The sequence below is a fragment of the Triturus cristatus genome, chromosome 2_1, assembly GCF_964204655.1.
Source record: "Triturus cristatus chromosome 2_1, aTriCri1.1, whole genome shotgun sequence".
NCBI lineage: Eukaryota > Metazoa > Chordata > Amphibia > Caudata > Salamandridae > Triturus > Triturus cristatus.
Genome location: NC_140581.1, coordinates 366,349,542 through 366,369,984, shown reverse-complemented (window position 1 = coordinate 366,369,984; position 20,443 = coordinate 366,349,542). Strand labels below are relative to the sequence as shown.

General features: G+C 60.3%; 21 non-coding genes across 21 annotated transcripts; all 21 read right to left on the bottom strand.

Moving 5' to 3' along the window:
• Positions 1-258: 258 nt before the first annotated feature.
• On the bottom strand, positions 259-422 carry LOC146865069 (U1 spliceosomal RNA). The gene has a single exon (XR_014977102.1). It is a non-coding gene; the product is annotated as a U1 spliceosomal RNA (small nuclear RNA).
• An 897-nt stretch (positions 423-1,319) lies between these two features.
• On the bottom strand, positions 1,320-1,483 carry LOC146865068 (U1 spliceosomal RNA). Its single transcript, XR_014977101.1, has one exon. It is a non-coding gene; the product is annotated as a U1 spliceosomal RNA (small nuclear RNA).
• Positions 1,484-2,380: 897 nt separating this feature from the next.
• Positions 2,381-2,544, bottom strand: LOC146865067 (U1 spliceosomal RNA). Its single transcript, XR_014977099.1, has one exon. It is a non-coding gene; the product is annotated as a U1 spliceosomal RNA (small nuclear RNA).
• An 881-nt stretch (positions 2,545-3,425) lies between these two features.
• On the bottom strand, positions 3,426-3,589 carry LOC146865066 (U1 spliceosomal RNA). The gene has a single exon (XR_014977426.1). It is a non-coding gene; the product is annotated as a U1 spliceosomal RNA (small nuclear RNA).
• Positions 3,590-4,204: 615 nt separating this feature from the next.
• On the bottom strand, positions 4,205-4,368 carry LOC146865065 (U1 spliceosomal RNA). Its single transcript, XR_014977098.1, has one exon. It is a non-coding gene; the product is annotated as a U1 spliceosomal RNA (small nuclear RNA).
• Positions 4,369-5,265: 897 nt separating this feature from the next.
• On the bottom strand, positions 5,266-5,429 carry LOC146865064 (U1 spliceosomal RNA). Its single transcript, XR_014977097.1, has one exon. It is a non-coding gene; the product is annotated as a U1 spliceosomal RNA (small nuclear RNA).
• Positions 5,430-6,044: 615 nt separating this feature from the next.
• On the bottom strand, positions 6,045-6,208 carry LOC146865063 (U1 spliceosomal RNA). Its single transcript, XR_014977096.1, has one exon. It is a non-coding gene; the product is annotated as a U1 spliceosomal RNA (small nuclear RNA).
• Positions 6,209-7,113: 905 nt separating this feature from the next.
• On the bottom strand, positions 7,114-7,277 carry LOC146865062 (U1 spliceosomal RNA). The gene has a single exon (XR_014977095.1). It is a non-coding gene; the product is annotated as a U1 spliceosomal RNA (small nuclear RNA).
• Positions 7,278-8,174: 897 nt separating this feature from the next.
• On the bottom strand, positions 8,175-8,338 carry LOC146865061 (U1 spliceosomal RNA). The gene has a single exon (XR_014977425.1). It is a non-coding gene; the product is annotated as a U1 spliceosomal RNA (small nuclear RNA).
• Positions 8,339-8,953: 615 nt separating this feature from the next.
• Positions 8,954-9,117, bottom strand: LOC146865060 (U1 spliceosomal RNA). Its single transcript, XR_014977094.1, has one exon. It is a non-coding gene; the product is annotated as a U1 spliceosomal RNA (small nuclear RNA).
• A 615-nt stretch (positions 9,118-9,732) lies between these two features.
• LOC146865059 (U1 spliceosomal RNA) lies at positions 9,733-9,896 on the bottom strand. The gene has a single exon (XR_014977093.1). It is a non-coding gene; the product is annotated as a U1 spliceosomal RNA (small nuclear RNA).
• Positions 9,897-10,793: 897 nt separating this feature from the next.
• LOC146865058 (U1 spliceosomal RNA) lies at positions 10,794-10,957 on the bottom strand. The gene has a single exon (XR_014977092.1). It is a non-coding gene; the product is annotated as a U1 spliceosomal RNA (small nuclear RNA).
• An 897-nt stretch (positions 10,958-11,854) lies between these two features.
• LOC146865057 (U1 spliceosomal RNA) lies at positions 11,855-12,018 on the bottom strand. Its single transcript, XR_014977424.1, has one exon. It is a non-coding gene; the product is annotated as a U1 spliceosomal RNA (small nuclear RNA).
• Positions 12,019-12,632: 614 nt separating this feature from the next.
• LOC146865056 (U1 spliceosomal RNA) lies at positions 12,633-12,796 on the bottom strand. The gene has a single exon (XR_014977091.1). It is a non-coding gene; the product is annotated as a U1 spliceosomal RNA (small nuclear RNA).
• Positions 12,797-13,693: 897 nt separating this feature from the next.
• Positions 13,694-13,857, bottom strand: LOC146865055 (U1 spliceosomal RNA). The gene has a single exon (XR_014977090.1). It is a non-coding gene; the product is annotated as a U1 spliceosomal RNA (small nuclear RNA).
• Positions 13,858-14,754: 897 nt separating this feature from the next.
• LOC146865054 (U1 spliceosomal RNA) lies at positions 14,755-14,918 on the bottom strand. The gene has a single exon (XR_014977088.1). It is a non-coding gene; the product is annotated as a U1 spliceosomal RNA (small nuclear RNA).
• A 615-nt stretch (positions 14,919-15,533) lies between these two features.
• On the bottom strand, positions 15,534-15,697 carry LOC146865053 (U1 spliceosomal RNA). The gene has a single exon (XR_014977087.1). It is a non-coding gene; the product is annotated as a U1 spliceosomal RNA (small nuclear RNA).
• Positions 15,698-16,594: 897 nt separating this feature from the next.
• On the bottom strand, positions 16,595-16,758 carry LOC146865052 (U1 spliceosomal RNA). Its single transcript, XR_014977086.1, has one exon. It is a non-coding gene; the product is annotated as a U1 spliceosomal RNA (small nuclear RNA).
• Positions 16,759-17,655: 897 nt separating this feature from the next.
• Positions 17,656-17,819, bottom strand: LOC146865051 (U1 spliceosomal RNA). The gene has a single exon (XR_014977085.1). It is a non-coding gene; the product is annotated as a U1 spliceosomal RNA (small nuclear RNA).
• An 897-nt stretch (positions 17,820-18,716) lies between these two features.
• LOC146865050 (U1 spliceosomal RNA) lies at positions 18,717-18,880 on the bottom strand. The gene has a single exon (XR_014977084.1). It is a non-coding gene; the product is annotated as a U1 spliceosomal RNA (small nuclear RNA).
• Positions 18,881-19,495: 615 nt separating this feature from the next.
• LOC146865049 (U1 spliceosomal RNA) lies at positions 19,496-19,659 on the bottom strand. Its single transcript, XR_014977083.1, has one exon. It is a non-coding gene; the product is annotated as a U1 spliceosomal RNA (small nuclear RNA).
• Positions 19,660-20,443: the final 784 nt, after the last annotated feature.

Sequence of the window (20,443 nt, the reverse complement as noted above, 5' to 3'; positions counted from 1 at the left end):
CCCTCCAAATTGTGCACAAGCAAAGGCTTTCGCAAGCACAACAGAGTGCTTGCCAGGTCGAAATCGGGCCCAGAAGCACGTTTCTAAGCCCTAAGCCAGCATCCCCCAGGCTTGTAAATTTGCATAACTAATTGGCCCTCGCCCACTCCCCATTCCAGCCAGCTTACAGCACCCTGGACGGACCACAAGAAACGTCAAAGGGTGCTCCAGACTCCTTTTTATTTTTTTTTCCTTTTTGTCTTTCTTGAAACCAGAGATCAGGGGAAAGCGCGAACGCAGTCCCCCACTACCAGAAATTATGCAGTCGAGTATCCCGCATTTGGGGACATCGCAGGGGTCAGCACATCCGAAGTGCAATGGATGAGCCTCACCCTGGGAGAACCACCTTCGTGATCATGGTGTCTCCCCTGCCAGGTAAGTATGAGTTGTAAGGGGACAGGGCGAGGGCGGGCCGCTGGGCATCTCCCCGCAGGGCGAGGGTGGCATTCACACAGGCTAGGCCTGAGGCCGGGCGAGGCAGAGCATGGGCATTTTGGGGCGCAAGGTGACCAGCCAAGGCCCCTGTGCCCACTTTGGAAAGCGCGCAGCTACCCACAGCAGCTTCCCACAGGCCTCGGCCGGCCAGCAAAATTTGCATGTCCACGCCCACCGGCAGCGCCAATCAGGGCCCTGCTTTCGCTATGCTGCACCTTGCTCACACGGGGGCAAAGCCAGGGCTACAGCACTCACAGAAGGGCGATTGCCATGCCCACTTTGGGCCCAGAAGCAGAGATTTGGGGCTTTGGAAGCCTAAGAGCTGCCACTGAGGCCCCCTCTAGAGGTATGCAGTGACATGTTGCCTGGCTAGGCCCCAGTCGACTGCTTGTGGCTGAAAGCCAGGGACAAACAGGCCTGCAAGTGAGCAGGGGTTCTCGCCCCGAGCCCCTCACGAACGCTCCCAAACGCTGCAGACAGAACCCTCGCCGGGCAGAGCCCTCGCCGGGCCACGGCCTGGGGTCCTCAGCCAGAGTCTGGGCCTGGGAAGGCTAGGGCGAGGCAAGAGGCTGGCAGCCAGGCCACAGCCCCAGGGGGGGCGATGGAAAGGAGCAGACATATCACCTGGCCAGGGCCTACTGCCCTGTCTCTGGATAGGTCCCCAGAGTGGGAGGCTGCAACTATCCCATCATTCCCCAGGCTCGGTACTTAGCATGTGATTCCCTCTTGCCCACGCCCCCCTCCAATCCAGCCGCAGCAGCCCAGAAAGACCACAGAAGACGAGAAAGGGTGCTCCAGACTCCTTTTTATTTTTTTTCCATTTTGTCTTTCTTGAAACCAGAGATCAGGGGAAAGCGCGAACGCAGTCCCCCACTACCAGAAATTATGCAGTCGAGTATCCCGCATTTGGGGACATCGCAGGGGTCAGCACATCCGAAGTGCAATGGATGAGCCTCACCCTGGGAGAACCACCTTCGTGATCATGGTGTCTCCCCTGCCAGGTAAGTATGAGTTGGAAGGGGACAGGGCGAGGGCGGGCCGCTGGGCATCTCCCCGCAGGGCGAGGGTGGCATTCACACAGGCTAGGCCTGAGGCCGGGCGAGGCAGAGCATGGGCATTTTGGGGCGCAAGGTGACCAGCCAAGGCCCCTGTGCCCACTTTGGAAAGCGCGCAGCTACCCACAGCAGCTTCCCACAGGCCTCGGCCGGCCAGCAAAATTTGCATGTCCACGCCCACCGGCAGCGCCAATCAGGGCCCTGCTTTCGCTATGCTGCACCTTGCTCACACGGGGGCAAAGCCAGGGCTACAGCACTCACAGAAGGGCGATTGCCATGCCCACTTTGGGCCCAGAAGCAGAGATTTGGGGCTTTGGAAGCCTAAGAGCTGCCACTGAGGCCCCCTCTAGAGGTATGCAGTGACATGTTGCCTGGCTAGGCCCCAGTCGACTGCTTGTGGCTGAAAGCCAGGGACAAACAGGCCTGCAAGTGAGCAGGGGTTCTCGCCCCGAGCCCCTCACGAACGCTCCCAAACGCTGCAGACAGAACCCTCGCCGGGCAGAGCCCTCGCCGGGCCACGGCCTGGGGTCCTCAGCCAGAGTCTGGGCCTGGGAAGGCTAGGGCGAGGCAAGAGGCTGGCAGCCAGGCCACAGCCCCAGGGGGGGCGATGGAAAGGAGCAGACATGTCACCTGGCCAGGGCCTACTGCCCTGTCTCTGGATAGGTCCCCAGAGTGGGAGGCTGCAACTATCCCATCATTCCCCAGGCTCGGTACTTAGCATGTGATTCCCTCTTGCCCACGCCCCCCTCCAATCCAGCCGCAGCAGCCCAGAAAGACCACAGAAGACGAGAAAGGGTGCTCCAGACTCCTTTTTATTTTTTTTCCATTTTGTCTTTCTTGAAACCAGAGATCAGGGGAAAGCGCGAACGCAGTCCCCCACTACCAGAAATTATGCAGTCGAGTATCCCGCATTTGGGGACATCGCAGGGGTCAGCACATCCGAAGTGCAATGGATGAGCCTCACCCTGGGAGAACCACCTTCGTGATCATGGTGTCTCCCCTGCCAGGTAAGTATGAGTTGGAAGGGGACAGGGCGAGGGCGGGCCGCTGGGCATCTCCCCGCAGGGCGAGGGTGGCATTCACACAGGCTAGGCCTGAGGCCGGGCGAGGCAGAGCATGGGCATTTTGGGGCGCAAGGTGACCAGCCAAGGCCCCTGTGCCCACTTTGGAAAGCGCGCAGCTACCCACAGCAGCTTCCCACAGGCCTCGGCCGGCCAGCAAAATTTGCATGTCCACGCCCACCGGCAGCGCCAATCAGGGCCCTGCTTTCGCTATGCTGCACCTTGCTCACACGGGGGCAAAGCCAGGGCTACAGCACTCACAGAAGGGCGATTGCCATGCCCACTTTGGGCCCAGAAGCAGAGATTTGGGGCTTTGGAAGCCTAAGAGCTGCCACTGAGGCCCCCTCTAGAGGTATGCAGTGACATGTTGCCTGGCTAGGCCCCAGTCGACTGCTTGTGGCTGAAAGCCAGGGACAAACAGGCCTGCAAGTGAGCAGGGGTTCTCGCCCCGAGCCCCTCACGAACGCTCCCAAACGCTGCAGACAGAACCCTCGCCGGGCCACGGCCTGGGGTCCTCAGCCAGAGTCTGGGCCTGGGAAGGCTAGGGCGAGGCAAGAGGCTGGCAGCCAGGCCACAGCCCCAGGGGGGGCGATGGAAAGGAGCAGACATGTCACCTGGCCAGGGCCTACTGCCCTGTCTCTGGATAGGTCCCCAGAGTGGGAGGCTGCAACTATCCCATCATTCCCCAGGCTCGGTACTTAGCATGTGATTCCCTCTTGCCCACGCCCCCCTCCAATCCAGCCGCAGCAGCCCAGAAAGACCACAGAAGACGAGAAAGGGTGCTCCAGACTCCTTTTTATTTTTTTTCCATTTTGTCTTTCTTGAAACCAGAGATCAGGGGAAAGCGCGAACGCAGTCCCCCACTACCAGAAATTATGCAGTCGAGTATCCCGCATTTGGGGACATCGCAGGGGTCAGCACATCCGAAGTGCAATGGATGAGCCTCACCCTGGGAGAACCACCTTCGTGATCATGGTGTCTCCCCGGCCAGGTAAGTATGAGTTGGAAGGGGACAGGGCGAGGGCGGGCCGCTGGGCATCTCCCCGCAGGGCGAGGGTGGCATTCACACAGGCTAGGCCTGAGGCCGGGCGAGGCAGAGCATGGGCATTTTGGGGCGCAAGGTGACCAGCCAAGGCCCCTGTGCCCACTTTGGAAAGCGCGCAGCTACCCACAGCAGCTTCCCACAGGCCTCGGCCGGCCAGCAAAATTTGCATGTCCACGCCCACCGGCAGCGCCAATCAGGGCCCTGCTTTCGCTATGCTGCACCTTGCTCACACGGGGGCAAAGCCAGGGCTACAGCAAGCACACCAGAGGGCTTGGCAGGCCGAAATCGGGCCCAACAGCAGATTTTTCAGGCCCTCCAAATTGTGCACAAGCAAAGGCTTTCGCAAGCACAACAGAGTGCTTGCCAGGTCGAAATCGGGCCCAGAAGCACGTTTCTAAGCCCTAAGCCAGCATCCCCCAGGCTTGTAAATTTGCATAACTAATTGGCCCTCGCCCACTCCCCATTCCAGCCAGCTTACAGCACCCTGGACGGACCACAAGAAACGTCAAAGGGTGCTCCAGACTCCTTTTTATTTTTTTTTCCTTTTTGTCTTTCTTGAAACCAGAGATCAGGGGAAAGCGCGAACGCAGTCCCCCACTACCAGAAATTATGCAGTCGAGTATCCCGCATTTGGGGACATCGCAGGGGTCAGCACATCCGAAGTGCAATGGATGAGCCTCACCCTGGGAGAACCACCTTCGTGATCATGGTGTCTCCCCTGCCAGGTAAGTATGAGTTGGAAGGGGACAGGGCGAGGGCGGGCCGCTGGGCATCTCCCCGCAGGGCGAGGGTGGCATTCACACAGGCTAGGCCTGAGGCCGGGCGAGGCAGAGCATGGGCATTTTGGGGCGCAAGGTGACCAGCCAAGGCCCCTGTGCCCACTTTGGAAAGCGCGCAGCTACCCACAGCAGCTTCCCACAGGCCTCGGCCGGCCAGCAAAATTTGCATGTCCACGCCCACCGGCAGCGCCAATCAGGGCCCTGCTTTCGCTATGCTGCACCTTGCTCACACGGGGTTAAAGCCAGGGCTACAGCACTCACAGAAGGGCGATTGCCATGCCCACTTTGGGCCCAGAAGCAGAGATTTGGGGCTTTGGAAGCCTAAGAGCTGCCACTGAGGCCCCCTCTAGAGGTATGCAGTGACATGTTGCCTGGCTAGGCCCCAGTCGACTGCTTGTGGCTGAAAGCCAGGGACAAACAGGCCTGCAAGTGAGCAGGGGTTCTCGCCCCGAGCCCCTCACGAACGCTCCCAAACGCTGCAGACAGAACCCTCGCCGGGCAGAGCCCTCGCCGGGCCACGGCCTGGGGTCCTCAGCCAGAGTCTGGGCCTGGGAAGGCTAGGGCGAGGCAAGAGGCTGGCAGCCAGGCCACAGCCCCAGGGGGGGCGATGGAAAGGAGCAGACATGTCACCTGGCCAGGGCCTACTGCCCTGTCTCTGGATAGGTCCCCAGAGTGGGAGGCTGCAACTATCCCATCATTCCCCAGGCTCGGTACTTAGCATGTGATTCCCTCTTGCCCACGCCCCCCTCCAATCCAGCCGCAGCAGCCCAGAAAGACCACAGAAGACGAGAAAGGGTGCTCCAGACTCCTTTTTATTTTTTTTCCATTTTGTCTTTCTTGAAACCAGAGATCAGGGGAAAGCGCGAACGCAGTCCCCCACTACCAGAAATTATGCAGTCGAGTATCCCGCATTTGGGGACATCGCAGGGGTCAGCACATCCGAAGTGCAATGGATGAGCCTCACCCTGGGAGAACCACCTTCGTGATCATGGTGTCTCCCCTGCCAGGTAAGTATGAGTTGGAAGGGGACAGGGCGAGGGCGGGCCGCTGGGCATCTCCCCGCAGGGCGAGGGTGGCATTCACACAGGCTAGGCCTGAGGCCGGGCGAGGCAGAGCATGGGCATTTTGGGGCGCAAGGTGACCAGCCAAGGCCCCTGTGCCCACTTTGGAAAGCGCGCAGCTACCCACAGCAGCTTCCCACAGGCCTCGGCCGGCCAGCAAAATTTGCATGTCCACGCCCACCGGCAGCGCCAATCAGGGCCCTGCTTTCGCTATGCTGCACCTTGCTCACACGGGGGCAAAGCCAGGGCTACAGCAAGCACACCAGAGGGCTTGGCAGGCCGAAATCGGGCCCAACAGCAGATTTTTCAGGCCCTCCAAATTGTGCACAAGCAAAGGCTTTCGCAAGCACAACAGAGTGCTTGCCAGGTCGAAATCGGGCCCAGAAGCACGTTTCTAAGCCCTAAGCCAGCATCCCCCAGGCTTGTAAATTTGCATAACTAATTGGCCCTCGCCCACTCCCCATTCCAGCCAGCTTACAGCACCCTGGACGGACCACAAGAAACGTCAAAGGGTGCTCCAGACTCCTTTTTATTTTTTTTTCCTTTTTGTCTTTCTTGAAACCAGAGATCAGGGGAAAGCGCGAACGCAGTCCCCCACTACCAGAAATTATGCAGTCGAGTATCCCGCATTTGGGGACATCGCAGGGGTCAGCACATCCGAAGTGCAATGGATGAGCCTCACCCTGGGAGAACCACCTTCGTGATCATGGTGTCTCCCCTGCCAGGTAAGTATGAGTTGGAAGGGGACAGGGCGAGGGCGGGCCGCTGGGCATCTCCCCGCAGGGCGAGGGTGGCATTCACACAGGCTAGGCCTGAGGCCGGGCGAGGCAGAGCATGGGCATTTTGGGGCGCAAGGTGACCAGCCAAGGCCCCTGTGCCCACTTTGGAAAGCGCGCAGCTACCCACAGCAGCTTCCCACAGGCCTCGGCCGGCCAGCAAAATTTGCATGTCCACGCCCACCGGCAGCGCCAATCAGGGCCCTGCTTTCGCTATGCTGCACCTTGCTCACACGGGGGCAAAGCCAGGGCTACAGCACTCACAGAAGGGCGATTGCCATGCCCACTTTGGGCCCAGAAGCAGAGATTTGGGGCTTTGGAAGCCTAAGAGCTGCCACTGAGGCCCCCTCTAGAGGTATGCAGTGACATGTTGCCTGGCTAGGCCCCAGTCGACTGCTTGTGGCTGAAAGCCAGGGACAAACAGGCCTGCAAGTGAGCAGGGGTTCTCGCCCCGAGCCCCTCACGCCTTCCCGAACGCTCCCAAACGCTGCAGACAGAACCCTCGCCGGGCAGAGCCCTCGCCGGGCCACGGCCTGGGGTCCTCAGCCAGAGTCTGGGCCTGGGAAGGCTAGGGCGAGGCAAGAGGCTGGCAGCCAGGCCACAGCCCCAGGGGGGGCGATGGAAAGGAGCAGACATGTCACCTGGCCAGGGCCTACTGCCCTGTCTCTGGATAGGTCCCCAGAGTGGGAGGCTGCAACTATCCCATCATTCCCCAGGCTCGGTACTTAGCATGTGATTCCCTCTTGCCCACGCCCCCCTCCAATCCAGCCGCAGCAGCCCAGAAAGACCACAGAAGACGAGAAAGGGTGCTCCAGACTCCTTTTTATTTTTTTTCCATTTTGTCTTTCTTGAAACCAGAGATCAGGGGAAAGCGCGAACGCAGTCCCCCACTACCAGAAATTATGCAGTCGAGTATCCCGCATTTGGGGACATCGCAGGGGTCAGCACATCCGAAGTGCAATGGATGAGCCTCACCCTGGGAGAACCACCTTCGTGATCATGGTGTCTCCCCTGCCAGGTAAGTATGAGTTGGAAGGGGACAGGGCGAGGGCGGGCCGCTGGGCATCTCCCCGCAGGGCGAGGGTGGCATTCACACAGGCTAGGCCTGAGGCCGGGCGAGGCAGAGCATGGGCATTTTGGGGCGCAAGGTGACCAGCCAAGGCCCCTGTGCCCACTTTGGAAAGCGCGCAGCTACCCACAGCAGCTTCCCACAGGCCTCGGCCGGCCAGCAAAATTTGCATGTCCACGCCCACCGGCAGCGCCAATCAGGGCCCTGCTTTCGCTATGCTGCACCTTGCTCACACGGGGGCAAAGCCAGGGCTACAGCACTCACAGAAGGGCGATTGCCATGCCCACTTTGGGCCCAGAAGCAGAGATTTGGGGCTTTGGAAGCCTAAGAGCTGCCACTGAGGCCCCCTCTAGAGGTATGCAGTGACATGTTGCCTGGCTAGGCCCCAGTCGACTGCTTGTGGCTGAAAGCCAGGGACAAACAGGCCTGCAAGTGAGCAGGGGTTCTCGCCCCGAGCCCCTCACGAACGCTCCCAAACGCTGCAGACAGAACCCTCGCCGGGCAGAGCCCTCGCCGGGCCACGGCCTGGGGTCCTCAGCCAGAGTCTGGGCCTGGGAAGGCTAGGGCGAGGCAAGAGGCTGGCAGCCAGGCCACAGCCCCAGGGGGGGCGATGGAAAGGAGCAGACATGTCACCTGGCCAGGGCCTACTGCCCTGTCTCTGGATAGGTCCCCAGAGTGGGAGGCTGCAACTATCCCATCATTCCCCAGGCTCGGTACTTAGCATGTGATTCCCTCTTGCCCACGCCCCCCTCCAATCCAGCCGCAGCAGCCCAGAAAGACCACAGAAGACGAGAAAGGGTGCTCCAGACTCCTTTTTATTTTTTTTCCATTTTGTCTTTCTTGAAACCAGAGATCAGGGGAAAGCGCGAACGCAGTCCCCCACTACCAGAAATTATGCAGTCGAGTATCCCGCATTTGGGGACATCGCAGGGGTCAGCACATCCGAAGTGCAATGGATGAGCCTCACCCTGGGAGAACCACCTTCGTGATCATGGTGTCTCCCCGGCCAGGTAAGTATGAGTTGGAAGGGGACAGGGCGAGGGCGGGCCGCTGGGCATCTCCCCGCAGGGCGAGGGTGGCATTCACACAGGCTAGGCCTGAGGCCGGGCGAGGCAGAGCATGGGCATTTTGGGGCGCAAGGTGACCAGCCAAGGCCCCTGTGCCCACTTTGGAAAGCGCGCAGCTACCCACAGCAGCTTCCCACAGGCCTCGGCCGGCCAGCAAAATTTGCATGTCCACGCCCACCGGCAGCGCCAATCAGGGCCCTGCTTTCGCTATGCTGCACCTTGCTCACACGGGGGCAAAGCCAGGGCTACAGCAAGCACACCAGAGGGCTTGGCAGGCCGAAATCGGGCCCAACAGCAGATTTTTCAGGCCCTCCAAATTGTGCACAAGCAAAGGCTTTCGCAAGCACAACAGAGTGCTTGCCAGGTCGAAATCGGGCCCAGAAGCACGTTTCTAAGCCCTAAGCCAGCATCCCCCAGGCTTGTAAATTTGCATAACTAATTGGCCCTCGCCCACTCCCCATTCCAGCCAGCTTACAGCACCCTGGACGGACCACAAGAAACGTCAAAGGGTGCTCCAGACTCCTTTTTATTTTTTTTTCCTTTTTGTCTTTCTTGAAACCAGAGATCAGGGGAAAGCGCGAACGCAGTCCCCCACTACCAGAAATTATGCAGTCGAGTATCCCGCATTTGGGGACATCGCAGGGGTCAGCACATCCGAAGTGCAATGGATGAGCCTCACCCTGGGAGAACCACCTTCGTGATCATGGTGTCTCCCCTGCCAGGTAAGTATGAGTTGGAAGGGGACAGGGCGAGGGCGGGCCGCTGGGCATCTCCCCGCAGGACGAGGGTGGCATTCACACAGGCTAGGCCTGAGGCCGGGCGAGGCAGAGCATGGGCATTTTGGGGCGCAAGGTGACCAGCCAAGGCCCCTGTGCCCACTTTGGAAAGCGCGCAGCTACCCACAGCAGCTTCCCACAGGCCTCGGCCGGCCAGCAAAATTTGCATGTCCACGCCCACCGGCAGCGCCAATCAGGGCCCTGCTTTCGCTATGCTGCACCTTGCTCACACGGGGGCAAAGCCAGGGCTACAGCAAGCACACCAGAGGGCTTGGCAGGCCGAAATCGGGCCCAACAGCAGATTTTTCAGGCCCTCCAAATTGTGCACAAGCAAAGGCTTTCGCAAGCACAACAGAGTGCTTGCCAGGTCGAAATCGGGCCCAGAAGCACGTTTCTAAGCCCTAAGCCAGCATCCCCCAGGCTTGTAAATTTGCATAACTAATTGGCCCTCGCCCACTCCCCATTCCAGCCAGCTTACAGCACCCTGGACGGACCACAAGAAACGTCAAAGGGTGCTCCAGACTCCTTTTTATTTTTTTTTCCTTTTTGTCTTTCTTGAAACCAGAGATCAGGGGAAAGCGCGAACGCAGTCCCCCACTACCAGAAATTATGCAGTCGAGTATCCCGCATTTGGGGACATCGCAGGGGTCAGCACATCCGAAGTGCAATGGATGAGCCTCACCCTGGGAGAACCACCTTCGTGATCATGGTGTCTCCCCTGCCAGGTAAGTATGAGTTGGAAGGGGACAGGGCGAGGGCGGGCCGCTGGGCATCTCCCCGCAGGGCGAGGGTGGCATTCACACAGGCTAGGCCTGAGGCCGGGCGAGGCAGAGCATGGGCATTTTGGGGCGCAAGGTGACCAGCCAAGGCCCCTGTGCCCACTTTGGAAAGCGCGCAGCTACCCACAGCAGCTTCCCACAGGCCTCGGCCGGCCAGCAAAATTTGCATGTCCACGCCCACCGGCAGCGCCAATCAGGGCCCTGCTTTCGCTATGCTGCACCTTGCTCACACGGGGGCAAAGCCAGGGCTACAGCACTCACAGAAGGGCGATTGCCATGCCCACTTTGGGCCCAGAAGCAGAGATTTGGGGCTTTGGAAGCCTAAGAGCTGCCACTGAGGCCCCCTCTAGAGGTATGCAGTGACATGTTGCCTGGCTAGGCCCCAGTCGACTGCTTGTGGCTGAAAGCCAGGGACAAACAGGCCTGCAAGTGAGCAGGGGTTCTCGCCCCGAGCCCCTCACGAACGCTCCCAAACGCTGCAGACAGAACCCTCGCCGGGCAGAGCCCTCGCCGGGCCACGGCCTGGGGTCCTCAGCCAGAGTCTGGGCCTGGGAAGGCTAGGGCGAGGCAAGAGGCTGGCAGCCAGGCCACAGCCCCAGGGGGGGCGATGGAAAGGAGCAGACATGTCACCTGGCCAGGGCCTACTGCCCTGTCTCTGGATAGGTCCCCAGAGTGGGAGGCTGCAACTATCCCATCATTCCCCAGGCTCGGTACTTAGCATGTGATTCCCTCTTGCCCACGCCCCCCTCCAATCCAGCCGCAGCAGCCCAGAAAGACCACAGAAGACGAGAAAGGGTGCTCCAGACTCCTTTTTATTTTTTTTCCATTTTGTCTTTCTTGAAACCAGAGATCAGGGGAAAGCGCGAACGCAGTCCCCCACTACCAGAAATTATGCAGTCGAGTATCCCGCATTTGGGGACATCGCAGGGGTCAGCACATCCGAAGTGCAATGGATGAGCCTCACCCTGGGAGAACCACCTTCGTGATCATGGTGTCTCCCCTGCCAGGTAAGTATGAGTTGGAAGGGGACAGGGCGAGGGCGGGCCGCTGGGCATCTCCCCGCAGGGCGAGGGTGGCATTCACACAGGCTAGGCCTGAGGCCGGGCGAGGCAGAGCATGGGCATTTTGGGGCGCAAGGTGACCAGCCAAGGCCCCTGTGCCCACTTTGGAAAGCGCGCAGCTACCCACAGCAGCTTCCCACAGGCCTCGGCCGGCCAGCAAAATTTGCATGTCCACGCCCACCGGCAGCGCCAATCAGGGCCCTGCTTTCGCTATGCTGCACCTTGCTCACACGGGGGCAAAGCCAGGGCTACAGCACTCACAGAAGGGCGATTGCCATGCCCACTTTGGGCCCAGAAGCAGAGATTTGGGGCTTTGGAAGCCTAAGAGCTGCCACTGAGGCCCCCTCTAGAGGTATGCAGTGACATGTTGCCTGGCTAGGCCCCAGTCGACTGCTTGTGGCTGAAAGCCAGGGACAAACAGGCCTGCAAGTGAGCAGGGGTTCTCGCCCCGAGCCCCTCACGAACGCTCCCAAACGCTGCAGACAGAACCCTCGCCGGGCAGAGCCCTCGCCGGGCCACGGCCTGGGGTCCTCAGCCAGAGTCTGGGCCTGGGAAGGCTAGGGCGAGGCAAGAGGCTGGCAGCCAGGCCACAGCCCCAGGGGGGGCGATGGAAAGGAGCAGACATGTCACCTGGCCAGGGCCTACTGCCCTGTCTCTGGATAGGTCCCCAGAGTGGGAGGCTGCAACTATCCCATCATTCCCCAGGCTCGGTACTTAGCATGTGATTCCCTCTTGCCCACGCCCCCCTCCAATCCAGCCGCAGCAGCCCAGAAAGACCACAGAAGACGAGAAAGGGTGCTCCAGACTCCTTTTTATTTTTTTTCCATTTTGTCTTTCTTGAAACCAGAGATCAGGGGAAAGCGCGAACGCAGTCCCCCACTACCAGAAATTATGCAGTCGAGTATCCCGCATTTGGGGACATCGCAGGGGTCAGCACATCCGAAGTGCAATGGATGAGCCTCACCCTGGGAGAACCACCTTCGTGATCATGGTGTCTCCCCGGCCAGGTAAGTATGAGTTGGAAGGGGACAGGGCGAGGGCGGGCCGCTGGCATCTCCCCGCAGGGCGAGGGTGGCATTCACACAGGCTAGGCCTGAGGCCGGGCGAGGCAGAGCATGGGCATTTTGGGGCGCAAGGTGACCAGCCAAGGCCCCTGTGCCCACTTTGGAAAGCGCGCAGCTACCCACAGCAGCTTCCCACAGGCCTCGGCCGGCCAGCAAAATTTGCATGTCCACGCCCACCGGCAGCGCCAATCAGGGCCCTGCTTTCGCTATGCTGCACCTTGCTCACACGGGGGCAAAGCCAGGGCTACAGCAAGCACACCAGAGGGCTTGGCAGGCCGAAATCGGGCCCAACAGCAGATTTTTCAGGCCCTCCAAATTGTGCACAAGCAAAGGCTTTCGCAAGCACAACAGAGTGCTTGCCAGGTCGAAATCGGGCCCAGAAGCACGTTTCTAAGCCCTAAGCCAGCATCCCCCAGGCTTGTAAATTTGCATAACTAATTGGCCCTCGCCCACTCCCCATTCCAGCCAGCTTACAGCACCCTGGACGGACCACAAGAAACGTCAAAGGGTGCTCCAGACTCCTTTTTATTTTTTTTTCCTTTTTGTCTTTCTTGAAACCAGAGATCAGGGGAAAGCGCGAACGCAGTCCCCCACTACCAGAAATTATGCAGTCGAGTATCCCGCATTTGGGGACATCGCAGGGGTCAGCACATCCGAAGTGCAATGGATGAGCCTCACCCTGGGAGAACCACCTTCGTGATCATGGTGTCTCCCCTGCCAGGTAAGTATGAGTTGGAAGGGGACAGGGCGAGGGCGGGCCGCTGGGCATCTCCCCGCAGGGCGAGGGTGGCATTCACACAGGCTAGGCCTGAGGCCGGGCGAGGCAGAGCATGGGCATTTTGGGGCGCAAGGTGACCAGCCAAGGCCCCTGTGCCCACTTTGGAAAGCGCGCAGCTACCCACAGCAGCTTCCCACAGGCCTCGGCCGGCCAGCAAAATTTGCATGTCCACGCCCACCGGCAGCGCCAATCAGGGCCCTGCTTTCGCTATGCTGCACCTTGCTCACACGGGGTTAAAGCCAGGGCTACAGCACTCACAGAAGGGCGATTGCCATGCCCACTTTGGGCCCAGAAGCAGAGATTTGGGGCTTTGGAAGCCTAAGAGCTGCCACTGAGGCCCCCTCTAGAGGTATGCAGTGACATGTTGCCTGGCTAGGCCCCAGTCGACTGCTTGTGGCTGAAAGCCAGGGACAAACAGGCCTGCAAGTGAGCAGGGGTTCTCGCCCCGAGCCCCTCACGAACGCTCCCAAACGCTGCAGACAGAACCCTCGCCGGGCAGAGCCCTCGCCGGGCCACGGCCTGGGGTCCTCAGCCAGAGTCTGGGCCTGGGAAGGCTAGGGCGAGGCAAGAGGCTGGCAGCCAGGCCACAGCCCCAGGGGGGGCGATGGAAAGGAGCAGACATGTCACCTGGCCAGGGCCTACTGCCCTGTCTCTGGATAGGTCCCCAGAGTGGGAGGCTGCAACTATCCCATCATTCCCCAGGCTCGGTACTTAGCATGTGATTCCCTCTTGCCCACGCCCCCCTCCAATCCAGCCGCAGCAGCCCAGAAAGACCACAGAAGACGAGAAAGGGTGCTCCAGACTCCTTTTTATTTTTTTTCCATTTTGTCTTTCTTGAAACCAGAGATCAGGGGAAAGCGCGAACGCAGTCCCCCACTACCAGAAATTATGCAGTCGAGTATCCCGCATTTGGGGACATCGCAGGGGTCAGCACATCCGAAGTGCAATGGATGAGCCTCACCCTGGGAGAACCACCTTCGTGATCATGGTGTCTCCCCTGCCAGGTAAGTATGAGTTGGAAGGGGACAGGGCGAGGGCGGGCCGCTGGGCATCTCCCCGCAGGGCGAGGGTGGCATTCACACAGGCTAGGCCTGAGGCCGGGCGAGGCAGAGCATGGGCATTTTGGGGCGCAAGGTGACCAGCCAAGGCCCCTGTGCCCACTTTGGAAAGCGCGCAGCTACCCACAGCAGCTTCCCACAGGCCTCGGCCGGCCAGCAAAATTTGCATGTCCACGCCCACCGGCAGCGCCAATCAGGGCCCTGCTTTCGCTATGCTGCACCTTGCTCACACGGGGGCAAAGCCAGGGCTACAGCACTCACAGAAGGGCGATTGCCATGCCCACTTTGGGCCCAGAAGCAGAGATTTGGGGCTTTGGAAGCCTAAGAGCTGCCACTGAGGCCCCCTCTAGAGGTATGCAGTGACATGTTGCCTGGCTAGGCCCCAGTCGACTGCTTGTGGCTGAAAGCCAGGGACAAACAGGCCTGCAAGTGAGCAGGGGTTCTCGCCCCGAGCCCCTCACGAACGCTCCCAAACGCTGCAGACAGAACCCTCGCCGGGCAGAGCCCTCGCCGGGCCACGGCCTGGGGTCCTCAGCCAGAGTCTGGGCCTGGGAAGGCTAGGGCGAGGCAAGAGGCTGGCAGCCAGGCCACAGCCCCAGGGGGGGCGATGGAAAGGAGCAGACATGTCACCTGGCCAGGGCCTACTGCCCTGTCTCTGGATAGGTCCCCAGAGTGGGAGGCTGCAACTATCCCATCATTCCCCAGGCTCGGTACTTAGCATGTGATTCCCTCTTGCCCACGCCCCCCTCCAATCCAGCCGCAGCAGCCCAGAAAGACCACAGAAGACGAGAAAGGGTGCTCCAGACTCCTTTTTATTTTTTTTCCATTTTGTCTTTCTTGAAACCAGAGATCAGGGGAAAGCGCGAACGCAGTCCCCCACTACCAGAAATTATGCAGTCGAGTATCCCGCATTTGGGGACATCGCAGGGGTCAGCACATCCGAAGTGCAATGGATGAGCCTCACCCTGGGAGAACCACCTTCGTGATCATGGTGTCTCCCCTGCCAGGTAAGTATGAGTTGGAAGGGGACAGGGCGAGGGCGGGCCGCTGGGCATCTCCCCGCAGGGCGAGGGTGGCATTCACACAGGCTAGGCCTGAGGCCGGGCGAGGCAGAGCATGGGCATTTTGGGGCGCAAGGTGACCAGCCAAGGCCCCTGTGCCCACTTTGGAAAGCGCGCAGCTACCCACAGCAGCTTCCCACAGGCCTCGGCCGGCCAGCAAAATTTGCATGTCCACGCCCACCGGCAGCGCCAATCAGGGCCCTGCTTTCGCTATGCTGCACCTTGCTCACACGGGGGCAAAGCCAGGGCTACAGCAAGCACACCAGAGGGCTTGGCAGGCCGAAATCGGGCCCAACAGCAGATTTTTCAGGCCCTCCAAATTGTGCACAAGCAAAGGCTTTCGCAAGCACAACAGAGTGCTTGCCAGGTCGAAATCGGGCCCAGAAGCACGTTTCTAAGCCCTAAGCCAGCATCCCCCAGGCTTGTAAATTTGCATAACTAATTGGCCCTCGCCCACTCCCCATTCCAGCCAGCTTACAGCACCCTGGACGGACCACAAGAAACGTCAAAGGGTGCTCCAGACTCCTTTTTATTTTTTTTTCCTTTTTGTCTTTCTTGAAACCAGAGATCAGGGGAAAGCGCGAACGCAGTCCCCCACTACCAGAAATTATGCAGTCGAGTATCCCGCATTTGGGGACATCGCAGGGGTCAGCACATCCGAAGTGCAATGGATGAGCCTCACCCTGGGAGAACCACCTTCGTGATCATGGTGTCTCCCCTGCCAGGTAAGTATGAGTTGGAAGGGGACAGGGCGAGGGCGGGCCGCTGGGCATCTCCCCGCAGGGCGAGGGTGGCATTCACACAGGCTAGGCCTGAGGCCGGGCGAGGCAGAGCATGGGCATTTTGGGGCGCAAGGTGACCAGCCAAGGCCCCTGTGCCCACTTTGGAAAGCGCGCAGCTACCCACAGCAGCTTCCCACAGGCCTCGGCCGGCCAGCAAAATTTGCATGTCCACGCCCACCGGCAGCGCCAATCAGGGCCCTGCTTTCGCTATGCTGCACCTTGCTCACACGGGGGCAAAGCCAGGGCTACAGCACTCACAGAAGGGCGATTGCCATGCCCACTTTGGGCCCAGAAGCAGAGATTTGGGGCTTTGGAAGCCTAAGAGCTGCCACTGAGGCCCCCTCTAGAGGTATGCAGTGACATGTTGCCTGGCTAGGCCCCAGTCGACTGCTTGTGGCTGAAAGCCAGGGACAAACAGGCCTGCAAGTGAGCAGGGGTTCTCGCCCCGAGCCCCTCACGAACGCTCCCAAACGCTGCAGACAGAACCCTCGCCGGGCAGAGCCCTCGCCGGGCCACGGCCTGGGGTCCTCAGCCAGAGTCTGGGCCTGGGAAGGCTAGGGCGAGGCAAGAGGCTGGCAGCCAGGCCACAGCCCCAGGGGGGGCGATGGAAAGGAGCAGACATGTCACCTGGCCAGGGCCTACTGCCCTGTCTCTGGATAGGTCCCCAGAGTGGGAGGCTGCAACTATCCCATCATTCCCCAGGCTCGGTACTTAGCATGTGATTCCCTCTTGCCCACGCCCCCCTCCAATCCAGCCGCAGCAGCCCAGAAAGACCACAGAAGACGAGAAAGGGTGCTCCAGACTCCTTTTTATTTTTTTTCCATTTTGTCTTTCTTGAAACCAGAGATCAGGGGAAAGCGCGAACGCAGTCCCCCACTACCAGAAATTATGCAGTCGAGTATCCCGCATTTGGGGACATCGCAGGGGTCAGCACATCCGAAGTGCAATGGATGAGCCTCACCCTGGGAGAACCACCTTCGTGATCATGGTGTCTCCCCTGCCAGGTAAGTATGAGTTGGAAGGGGACAGGGCGAGGGCGGGCCGCTGGGCATCTCCCCGCAGGGCGAGGGTGGCATTCACACAGGCTAGGCCTGAGGCCGGGCGAGGCAGAGCATGGGCATTTTGGGGCGCAAGGTGACCAGCCAAGGCCCCTGTGCCCACTTTGGAAAGCGCGCAGCTACCCACAGCAGCTTCCCACAGGCCTCGGCCGGCCAGCAAAATTTGCATGTCCACGCCCACCGGCAGCGCCAATCAGGGCCCTGCTTTCGCTATGCTGCACCTTGCTCACACGGGGGCAAAGCCAGGGCTACAGCACTCACAGAAGGGCGATTGCCATGCCCACTTTGGGCCCAGAAGCAGAGATTTGGGGCTTTGGAAGCCTAAGAGCTGCCACTGAGGCCCCCTCTAGAGGTATGCAGTGACATGTTGCCTGGCTAGGCCCCAGTCGACTGCTTGTGGCTGAAAGCCAGGGACAAACAGGCCTGCAAGTGAGCAGGGGTTCTCGCCCCGAGCCCCTCACGAACGCTCCCAAACGCTGCAGACAGAACCCTCGCCGGGCAGAGCCCTCGCCGGGCCACGGCCTGGGGTCCTCAGCCAGAGTCTGGGCCTGGGAAGGCTAGGGCGAGGCAAGAGGCTGGCAGCCAGGCCACAGCCCCAGGGGGGGCGATGGAAAGGAGCAGACATGTCACCTGGCCAGGGCCTACTGCCCTGTCTCTGGATAGGTCCCCAGAGTGGGAGGCTGCAACTATCCCATCATTCCCCAGGCTCGGTACTTAGCATGTGATTCCCTCTTGCCCACGCCCCCCTCCAATCCAGCCGCAGCAGCCCAGAAAGACCACAGAAGACGAGAAAGGGTGCTCCAGACTCCTTTTTATTTTTTTTCCATTTTGTCTTTCTTGAAACCAGAGATCAGGGGAAAGCGCGAACGCAGTCCCCCACTACCAGAAATTATGCAGTCGAGTATCCCGCATTTGGGGACATCGCAGGGGTCAGCACATCCGAAGTGCAATGGATGAGCCTCACCCTGGGAGAACCACCTTCGTGATCATGGTGTCTCCCCTGCCAGGTAAGTATGAGTTGGAAGGGGACAGGGCGAGGGCGGGCCGCTGGGCATCTCCCCGCAGGGCGAGGGTGGCATTCACACAGGCTAGGCCTGAGGCCGGGCGAGGCAGAGCATGGGCATTTTGGGGCGCAAGGTGACCAGCCAAGGCCCCTGTGCCCACTTTGGAAAGCGCGCAGCTACCCACAGCAGCTTCCCACAGGCCTCGGCCGGCCAGCAAAATTTGCATGTCCACGCCCACCGGCAGCGCCAATCAGGGCCCTGCTTTCGCTATGCTGCACCTTGCTCACACGGGGGCAAAGCCAGGGCTACAGCACTCACAGAAGGGCGATTGCCATGCCCACTTTGGGCCCAGAAGCAGAGATTTGGGGCTTTGGAAGCCTAAGAGCTGCCACTGAGGCCCCCTCTAGAGGTATGCAGTGACATGTTGCCTGGCTAGGCCCCAGTCGACTGCTTGTGGCTGAAAGCCAGGGACAAACAGGCCTGCAAGTGAGCAGGGGTTCTCGCCCCGAGCCCCTCACGAACGCTCCCAAACGCTGCAGACAGAACCCTCGCCGGGCAGAGCCCTCGCCGGGCCACGGCCTGGGGTCCTCAGCCAGAGTCTGGGCCTGGGAAGGCTAGGGCGAGGCAAGAGGCTGGCAGCCAGGCCACAGCCCCAGGGGGGGCGATGGAAAGGAGCAGACATGTCACCTGGCCAGGGCCTACTGCCCTGTCTCTGGATAGGTCCCCAGAGTGGGAGGCTGCAACTATCCCATCATTCCCCAGGCTCGGTACTTAGCATGTGATTCCCTCTTGCCCACGCCCCCCTCCAATCCAGCCGCAGCAGCCCAGAAAGACCACAGAAGACGAGAAAGGGTGCTCCAGACTCCTTTTTATTTTTTTTCCATTTTGTCTTTCTTGAAACCAGAGATCAGGGGAAAGCGCGAACGCAGTCCCCCACTACCAGAAATTATGCAGTCGAGTATCCCGCATTTGGGGACATCGCAGGGGTCAGCACATCCGAAGTGCAATGGATGAGCCTCACCCTGGGAGAACCACCTTCGTGATCATGGTGTCTCCCCTGCCAGGTAAGTATGAGTTGGAAGGGGACAGGGCGAGGGCGGGCCGCTGGGCATCTCCCCGCAGGGCGAGGGTGGCATTCACACAGGCTAGGCCTGAGGCCGGGCGAGGCAGAGCATGGGCATTTTGGGGCGCAAGGTGACCAGCCAAGGCCCCTGTGCCCGCTTTGGAAAGCGCGCAGCTACCCACAGCAGCTTCCCACAGGCCTCGGCCGGCCAGCAAAATTTGCATGTCCACGCCCACCGGCAGCGCCAATCAGGGCCCTGCTTTCGCTATGCTGCACCTTGCTCACACGGGGGCAAAGCCAGGGCTACAGCAAGCACACCAGAGGGCTTGGCAGGCCGAAATCGGGCCCAACAGCAGATTTTTCAGGCCCTCCAAATTGTGCACAAGCAAAGGCTTTCGCAAGCACAACAGAGTGCTTGCCAGGTCGAAATCGGGCCCAGAAGCACGTTTCTAAGCCCTAAGCCAGCATCCCCCAGGCTTGTAAATTTGCATAACTAATTGGCCCTCGCCCACTCCCCATTCCAGCCAGCTTACAGCACCCTGGACGGACCACAAGAAACGTCAAAGGGTGCTCCAGACTCCTTTTTATTTTTTTTTCCTTTTTGTCTTTCTTGAAACCAGAGATCAGGGGAAAGCGCGAACGCAGTCCCCCACTACCAGAAATTATGCAGTCGAGTATCCCGCATTTGGGGACATCGCAGGGGTCAGCACATCCGAAGTGCAATGGATGAGCCTCACCCTGGGAGAACCACCTTCGTGATCATGGTGTCTCCCCTGCCAGGTAAGTATGAGTTGGAAGGGGACAGGGCGAGGGCGGGCCGCTGGGCATCTCCCCGCAGGGCGAGGGTGGCATTCACACAGGCTAGGCCTGAGGCCGGGCGAGGCAGAGCATGGGCATTTTGGGGCGCAAGGTGACCAGCCAAGGCCCCTGTGCCCACTTTGGAAAGCGCGCAGCTACCCACAGCAGCTTCCCACAGGCCTCGGCCGGCCAGCAAAATTTGCATGTCCACGCCCACCGGCAGCGCCAATCAGGGCCCTGCTTTCGCTATGCTGCACCTTGCTCACACGGGGGCAAAGCCAGGGCTACAGCACTCACAGAAGGGCGATTGCCATGCCCACTTTGGGCCCAGAAGCAGAGATTTGGGGCTTTGGAAGCCTAAGAGCTGCCACTGAGGCCCCCTCTAGAGGTATGCAGTGACATGTTGCCTGGCTAGGCCCCAGTCGACTGCTTGTGGCTGAAAGCCAGGGACAAACAGGCCTGCAAGTGAGCAGGGGTTCTCGCCCCGAGCCCCTCACGAACGCTCCCAAACGCTGCAGACAGAACCCTCGCCGGGCAGAGCCCTCGCCGGGCCACGGCCTGGGGTCCTCAGCCAGAGTCTGGGCCTGGGAAGGCTAGGGCGAGGCAAGAGGCTGGCAGCCAGGCCACAGCCCCAGGGGGGGCGATGGAAAGGAGCAGACATGTCACCTGGCCAGGGCCTACTGCCCTGTCTCTGGATAGGTCCCCAGAGTGGGAGGCTGCAACTATCCCATCATTCCCCAGGCTCGGTACTTAGCATGTGATTCCCTCTTGCCC